This window comes from Saimiri boliviensis, chromosome 15 (assembly GCF_048565385.1).
Source record: "Saimiri boliviensis isolate mSaiBol1 chromosome 15, mSaiBol1.pri, whole genome shotgun sequence".
In the NCBI taxonomy this organism is placed as follows: domain Eukaryota; kingdom Metazoa; phylum Chordata; class Mammalia; order Primates; family Cebidae; genus Saimiri; species Saimiri boliviensis.
The window spans coordinates 48,788,920-48,798,069 of record NC_133463.1 but is presented as its reverse complement, the minus strand read 5'-3'; the positions used below and the strand labels follow the sequence as shown (position 1 = coordinate 48,798,069).

Sequence of the window (9,150 nt, the reverse complement as noted above, 5' to 3'; positions counted from 1 at the left end):
GCCATATTTTTTAATTTTTTCTTTGCTTTTTTCTTGTGTATTTTTATTTTTAATCTATGTTTACCAGAGAACCTTATAGAAAGAACTTTGATCTTCCTACACAATTCTCTCTATTCTTTTTCATGAAGATCACTCATAATTCCATGGTCAAAACACATTTTGAAAGTTTCCTATAAAACATTTCCCCATGTAGAGTTAAAGTATAATTTCTATGACTATATTGAATTATTCTTGCCAAAGTCTGAAATTAACATGAATGTTAACATTTTACCACTTCATTTATTCACTTAAAATAGGTGTTGAGAATAGCACTTCAAGCAGCATATATAACCATATATGATATAATCAATTTTCCATAAGTGACATCTTTTGTCATTTCACAAAACACATTTTCTGTATTAGTTAATTTATATCTATATTACCAGATCTCATTATTTCTTTTTTTTCAATCTTTCGAGATATAAAGTGGTTTACAAAGGGAAAAAAAAAATCACTATTTTCTCTCAGTATCTGAAAATGTCCCAAGTTTATAAAAAGGTTAGAACATATACATATTGTTTTTCTACACTCTCACACAGAACACTTCAGGCACCAGAAGTTGGGGATTTTTGATAGTGACCAATTCTCTGACACTAGCTGAGTGTCCTACAATTAAATTTGATTCTGACACTATCTACATGGAATTAGTGTCAGATCCTAGAAGTTAAGGGCTTAGTCTCACAAGTCTTCCATTGCTGAATAGACTTACCACAACTCTGGGTATAAATTCAGGGTTCCCATGATCCTCTCCTTATTTTCCATAATATGCTAGAATGGTTCATGGGATTCAGGGAAATCTTTCTTATGCTTACTTGTTTATAATGAAATACACAAGTTAGGAACAGCCAAATAAAAGAGATGCATAGGGCAAGGTATGAAGGAAGTGAGATACAGAGCTTCTATGCCTACTCTGGGCAAGACGTGCTCCAAGCACCTTGATGTATTCACCAACCTGGAAGCTCATCAAATCTCATTGCTCAAGAGATTTTATAGAGCTTAATTTTCAGCCCTATCCTCCTTTCCTGGAGGTTGCTGGATGGGGCTTAAAGTTCCAATCCTCTAATCTTCTAATCACTTTGTTTTTCTGGGGAATTGAACCCAGCCTGAAGCTGCCTAGGACTCCACCCCCAGTCACCTCATTAGCATAAACTCAGGTATGATCAATACAGACTCATTATAAATAACAAAGTATACTGCTATCACTCAGGAAATGCTAAGGATTTTTGGAGCTCTGTGCCAGGAATCCTGAACAAAGACTAAATATATTTCTTATTATACCACAGTACTTTACTGATATTTGAAGGTCCCCATGGTATCATTGACTCTTTGCAGCTCAGTTTTATAATCTATATCTGGCCAAGTATTTATAGTAAAGGCTCCCACATGTCCATCTGCTGGCAGTTTTATAATTGTCTAAGAAATAAAGCTGATTAAATCTATCAATTCTAAATCCTAATTTCAAACATTTAAATGCAAGAGATTGAGGCCAGGGCTATGAATGACATTTTAAATTACTGCTCAGATGAGTGTGAACATAAGCCATATTCGGGAAACACTCATTTACATCATACTTATATAAAAATGTAACTTTTATTATTCCTAAATTATTTGCATCCATATACTCTCTTCAAGGCTGTCACTATTAAATTTTGGAATTTCATATAATCTGATATTACCATCCATTTCCAATCAATTATCTCTCAGTATCCATAGGGGATTGGTTTCAGGGTACTTCTCAAATATCAAAATCCTTGAATGCTCAAGTCAGTGACATAAAATGGCATAATATTTGCATATAAACTATATACATCCTTTCATATACTTTAATCTCTAGGTTACTTATAATACCTAATACAATGCAAGTGATATATAAATAATTTTTATACTATATTGGTTTTTAAATTCTTTTATAGTTTTTTTTCCTTGAATATTTTTGATTTACGGTTGATTGAACCCTCATGTGTGGAAACTGCAGATATGGAAAACTCACTGTGTTAACAAATCTCATGAGAATTACATTATTTCCCCATCTGTTTTGTTGTTGTTTTGGTTGATAGGCAGCTTGATAGTTGGGAAAGGATAAACACAGTCCATTAATTTAGAAGATTCAAGGGGCCAGAAGGAGAGTGAAATACTCAATTACAATTTCTGTTTTGTTAAAAAAAAGCATCAATATTCATAAATGTGAATAGAAAAAACTCAAAGATTAAAAAATTACTAATTAGTATAGTTCTCTTTTTTCCTTATAATCTCCTTGTGTAACCATTGATATATTCATAAACAATAGACCAGCATTAAATAGAGAATAATTTTTCTTGAGCCATCCAGATGTAAGAAAATGAATTAATCTCATTTACTAGTAGATATTTCCTTTACATATTTACCTTTCTCTTCCAAAGTGTAGATTTTTCCCCTAAATTATCTTCTCTCCTGTTTTTTCCTGTGTGCTTTCTTATGTACTCATTTCACAACCCTAAACTTGATGCCGTCCACATTTTTATCCCTTTAAATTTTCTGCTCATGTTTCTTATTTTTGAAGTGTTTCCTTAAATTGTTAAAGCTGTATTATTTTTATGCTTATAAAGTAAAATTTTGGTAATACTTGGCAAAGTTGAGATTGAGTGAGGAGTTTCTGTTGCATAGATAGCCCATAGGCCAGAAAAATGTAACTTCAACTCTGTATATGAATGTATATATGAGTATATATAAGTGGAGTATATAACTCTCATCTACAGAGAACATATGATCTATTAGGGAATTCCAACAAATGAACAAGAAGTTACCAGATAGAATGATGAGTTCTATAGTAAGAAAAGGCAAGGTATCTAAGCACCAAAGAATGGACATCTAAACTGCACAAAGAGATCAAACTTCCAGCAAGTCTCATCCTGAGGTCAGTCACAAATTTCTCAAGGATTCCCTTTAAGTAAAAAGGAAGATTTTTTCTCTCTCTCTCTTTTCTTCTTCATAAAGCTAAGATGCAATGTTTATCAGAGACAGTCTCTTATTTCTTCGTGTCTTCTCTCCCACTTTTTCCTGTGTGCTTTCTCATGTGCTCATTTCATAACCCTAACTTGATGCCCTCCACATTTTTTTACCCCTTTAAGTTAAATTTTTATGATATTGTAATTAATATTAAATACCTAGTTCAGCATCTCACAACAAAAAATATTTATTTTTATTTACATCTCACATGAACTTCACAATAACCTTGTAGGATTTGTACACTTATTGTAGAGATGGAAAAACTGAGGCAAAGGGTTTAGCTCATCAGGGTCACCCAGTCAGTAAACAGCAGAAGCAAAATAGCCTGAGAATGAATGCTTTTATCCACTCCATCATGCTATATTCATGTCTCAGATGGAAAGTAACAAGCAGAAAAGGTACTGTAATTTAGCTCCCATGCTACTAACGAATGTAGTTTTCAGCATATGCTTAGAAAAAACTTTACCAAATAATGTAAATAACAAATGTATTTACATTAAAGCAAAAATATTCTTCAACAGAAAACTATGGTTCTAAGGTTCATGCTAAAATTGAAATGTCCTTTCCTTCCTGTATACTTATCAAGAGATTTTTGTTTCTCTTAATATTGAGGCATCTGTATCTTCTTATTTTGACCTAATAAAATATTAGTTTTTAGTATACATTTTTTATCTTTTATTATATTATAATGGTTACTTAAGATTTGACAAACTTGAAAATTTCTGTGAAGTTTCAACAGTTAATATTCAAAACATGAAATCTGGGCTTGGATTCTAATTTCCTTCTAATACAATACTAAAGCAAAATATATATATAAAATATTAATGTTTATTGGTTCTGAATTTATATTTTATTTCAGAATAAAGCCTTCCTATCTAGACAATTTTACTTTGAAGGACATTTGTAAAGCACAGTTATACTTCTTGATAACTTAATAAATACTTTGTAATAATTAAATAATAATTTAATGTAGCCATATTGGAAAATACCTTACATAGAATAAGGTTTTATATTAAAAGCATTATGTAATGCAGGGAATAAATTATAAAATATGATCTTTACTTTTGTAGAAGTATTAGGAATTAAATTGAAACACTAGTGTTTCATTCAATAACAGATATATTTTATATTTAAATTTAACTTTTTTTTTTTTTTTTTGAGATGGAGTTTCACTCTTGTTACCCAGGCTGGAGTGCAATGGCACAATCTCGGCTCACTGCAACCTCTGCCTCCTGGGTTCAAGCAATTCTCCTGCCTCAGCCTCCCAAGTAGCTGGGACTACAGGTGTGCACCACCATGCCCAGCTAATTTTTTGTATTTTTAGTAGAGACGGGGTTTCACCATGTTGACCAGGATGGTCTCTTTACCTCGTGATCCACCCACCTCAGCCTCCCAAAGTGCTGGGATTACAGACTTGAGCCACCGCGCATGGCTTAAATTTAATTTTTAAAATATCTGCTATATTTAGCTTTTCTAATGTTTTAAAACACTATATTAATTGTATAATAATTATGTAGGGATGAATTCTTACTCTAGTACCACCCTCAGTGTGTAATGGCTTCATAATTTTTTAATTTTGTAAGGTTTCCAAACACCATTCTAACAGAATGAGGAAATTCCACTGTTTATTGAAACACATCCCTTAGAATGAATTACATGATTGCGTTCTTATACTGAGTAGGGTCTTTTCTGTTCTAGTTCATGCTTATATTTTACGGAAAAAAAAAAAAAAATTAAATTTGATTCCATAACAGAAAACGTCTACTTTTTTATCAAGCTTTTTGTTGGTTTGTTCGTTTCCTACTGGGCATACACGAAGACTACATTTTCTAGCATTCTTTAGCTAGGCATAGCCATGTGCCTGAGTTCTGGCCACTGTAGTATGAGTAGATGTGACATACACCATTTTCAGGCCTGATCCATAAAACCCTCCCATGTGTGACTTTTCATTCTCCACATCTGTTTGTCAGTTGAATGAAGAAAATACTGAAGACTTCAGAGGATAGTATAGACACAAAACAAAATGATCCTGAAAATCTGAATCACTATATGGAGTAAGCCCCTGAATACCTAAATTAGATTTTTCCATGAGGAAGAAACAAATATTTATTTTGCAAAGCCACTGAAGTTCTGTATGTGTGTGTTTTAATTGCAGCAATAAGTTTACTCGGGGTATTGCAGACACTAAATTCACTTCACACGTAAAAAGGTGGACAGAGAAAATTAAAATTTAAATGGTAAAAAAACAAAATTTGAAACATTCTGGAAAAGAATATACGTATTTAAGACGTCAACGTTAGTTTCTTTTTTTTGTTTCCTTTTCTGCCTTCCTTCCTTCCTTCCTTTCTCTCTTTCTCTCTCTTTCTCTCTCTCTTTCTTTCTTCCTCCCTCCCTCCCTAACTTCCTCCCTCTCTCTTTTCCTTCCTTCCTTCCTTCCTTCCTTCCTTCCTTCCTTCCTTCCTTCCTTCCTTCCTTCCCTTTCTTTCTTTCTTTTTCTTTCTTTCTTTCTTTCTTTCTTTTAGAGGCGGGGGTCTCTTTATGTTTGCCAGGCTGGTCTTGAACTTCTAGTTGCAAGCAATCCTTCCGCTTTGGCCTCCAAAAGTGTTGGGATTACAGCTGTGAGTCACCACATCTGGCCCAGAATAACAATTTAACATACAGAGATATACAGTATAACAGTCACATACATTTCAAATACTTATAGTACACGAAACATGCATATATATGCAACACAATTATAAACAAAAATAAGAGAGGGACAAATATACACAAATATAAAAGAGCAATAAACATAATATTACCCTCTGGGGTGGGAACAAATCAGGGAGAAACTCACAAGTAGTTTGTCATTTCTTAATCAAGTTAGTTGTCACATTTTGCTTTATCTCATAACAATTTTTTAAAAATTTATGACATTTAAAATTCATATTTATTTTTAAAACAGTAAATTATTTTTACTATTATTTACCTTTATTTAGTTATTCAGTATATTATATTGTGGACAATGATGTTTGATAAGTTCTTTAGAAGCAGAGATGAATAAGATACACTTCTTTCATAGAAGTTGCTATTCAGGAGTTTAAAAGAAAATTCAGGACTTTGTTCTTCCATGTTCACAGATAATGAATTTGTGCCTTGCTGCCAGTTTTCCCTCCATACCTGTGGCAGATGCACTAAGCAGGCAGAGTAATCTTCATTCTGACCCTGAATATAGGCAGATATTTTCAACACAATTCTTCAAGAAACTATTACTACCTGGTTACAGTTGACACACAATTTTAAATGTATACTCTCCTTGCTCTTTTACATTTACAGAATCTCGAAATATATGTTTCCACATTTTTAAGTAAAAGCATTGATATGCATAGAGTACAAGATGAGAAATAGCTTGCAAAAATCATTTAATTACTTTGCTATAACAACACTATTGTCTTAATACATTTGGAGTTTGGTAGAAAGCTTTGTAAGCAATGTAATTACTTTTGTGGTACAAAAAATGCTATTTGAGAAAGGCCATTTTTGCAATAGAAACAATCACAATATAAAAACCATCTATATACACCATTTTATTTGTGATTTAGGAGTTTGATTTCCATACATGTCTAATATATCATTTTTACAAATGACTCTTGATAAAGGAATTTTCGTAAGTGCCCTAACTCACTTGACTCACACTACAAAATATAAAGCATTGTATCAGAGTCTAAATGCAAATTAAAAACGATAATGGAAAGTAGTTAATATATTTTTAATATAACAGAAAACATTAACTGGTTATTTTATAGGTATGCTGGCAGAATTGTCTCTGGAGTTGGAGTTAGAATGTTACAGGAGTAAAGACTGACTTTATGGTTTGGGGCTAGAAACCTCCAAATTAATGGAGTATAATTTGCTAAGATGGGTGAGTTTAAGAGGGGACCCATATGTTAAGAAGTCAAATATGAACCTAATATCACTTTAAAAATAGGACATTTGGGGGCAAAGGGAAAGTATGTGTACTCTAGTTAACACCGTTGAGTAGTTAGACTACCATAGTATTTAAGAACACAGACCTTGTAGGTAGGAGATCAGGAGGACTTGTTTTTCTGAGCTATGGTCACAAGACACAGATGAACAAAAGAAGAGCTGATTAACACAGGATGCTGCAAAGAAACTGACTCAAAGTAGCTAAAGCCAAGATGGTGACAAAAATAACCTCAGGTTGCCCTCACTACTCATTATATACTAATTATAATGTATTTGTAGGCTAAGAGAAACTCCCACCAGTGCCATGACAGTTTACAAATGCCATGACAACCCCCAGAAGTTTTGTTATATGGTTTTAAGGGGGAAGAATTCTAGGTTCCAGAAACTCCCTTCCCCTTTTCCAGAAAATTCTTGTATAACCCACACCTTACCTAGCATGTAATCAAGGAATGACCATATATATCTGTGTATATATATAGCCAGCAATCCATGAGGGCTACTGCTGCTGCTACTACTCCTCTCTCTCTGGAACAGCCATTTTTCTGTATTCTGTTGCTCTAATAAACTTACTTTCATTCTGCTTTGCTAGCTCACCCATGAATTCTTTCTTGGCAAAGCCAAGAACCCTCCCAAGATGAGTCCACTTTGGAGTTTGCCAGCAACACTTGGAAGTATACATACAAATGTAAAAGTTTGGAGTCTGACAATCTCACAGGTGAAATCACCTTCTCCGATTGGCTTTGACACCAAATCTCAATTTTCTTATTTGGAAAAGATGGGATTATATCTCTTCCTCAAAGATATTTTTTGAAATAAATGTGGTACTTCATGCCAATAATATACCACAGTACTCAGTAAATAATATCAAGTGTAGTTACTGTCTAATGTTCTCTTATTGTATAGTTGATATCATTTAATTGGATCATCATCGGGAAACTGATATTCAGAGAGTGTAATGTTCATGATAATACCTCGCAGTATATGGCAGAGCTATAATAAAGCTTACTCCATATTTTCTGTATTTTGTCCATTACAACATTTTGCTCCCCAAACTGATTGTATCTTAAGCAGTTCAATTAATACGTTTGATTAAATCTCTGCACACCTATCATATATTAGTTTTAGTTTTTGTTTTTAAATGGACTCTCACGCTGTCATCCAGGCTGGAGTTCAGTGGTGCCATCTCTGCTCACTGCAATCTCCGCCTCCCAGGCTCAAATGATTCTCCTGCCTCAGCCCCCCAAGTATCTGGAATTACAGGCATATGCCACCATACCTGGCTCTCTCTCTCTTTTTTTTTTTTAGTAGATACCAAGTTTCATTATGTTTGCCAGGCTGGTCTCAAACTCCTGGCCACAAGTGATCTGCCTGCCTTGGCCTCCCAAAGTGCTGGGATTACAGTCACGAGCCATCACACCTGACCCAACGTATTAATTTTTAAATTCCAGAACCACAAAGGCAAAGTATTTCTTTTACTCATTCCTGTTCCAGATAAAAACAATCAGAAAGGGACTAATAACAAGGATACATAAGGCATAAGGAAACAGGCATAGTCCTAGTAAGAATTGCAGCTTTGTGCAGTGGCAGTATCGCAGCCAATGAGGTTTATCTGAGGCGCGATTATTGCTAATTGAAAACTTTTCCCAATACCCTGCCGTGATAACTTGCAATACAGTCGGCACTGGCAATTTTTGACAGTCTCTACGGAGACTGTTTTTTTTTTTTTTTTTTTTTTTTTTCAAAAAAAAAATAGAATTGCAACATAAAGATAAGCATGGCTTTATCACAATACACAGAAATGAATGACTCATGAAGTTTTTCAATATGAATGTCCTTCAGAAATGCCACGTTGATATTATTCATGCTTAGAAGAAATGTGCACAATCGCAAGAGATTTGAGTCTTTAATTCTAAATTCATGCATCATGATTTTTGGGTAATTTGTGTTTAAGAGTAATTTATACAATAAATTTGAATATTTCATTTCACGTCGTCAAAGAAAAAAACAGATAAAAATATTTTCTTTTAGCAAATGATCAAGAATGGTGAGTGTGTGTGTGTTTGTGTGTGTGTGTGTGTGTGTGTGTGTGTGTGTGATTTTAAATTAACGGACTTTTTAATAACCATGGTCAAGCCTATATTGGTATATTCTGTGTTAAAA

The 9,150-nt window shown here is 33.6% G+C and overlaps 1 non-coding gene across 1 annotated transcript; it reads left to right on the top strand.

The window, feature by feature from the left end:
- The first annotated feature begins 8,559 nt into the window (after positions 1–8,559).
- Positions 8,560–8,700, top strand: LOC120362489 (U4 spliceosomal RNA). Its single transcript, XR_005578380.2, has one exon. It is a non-coding gene; the product is annotated as a U4 spliceosomal RNA (small nuclear RNA).
- The last annotated feature ends 450 nt before the right edge of the window (positions 8,701–9,150 follow it).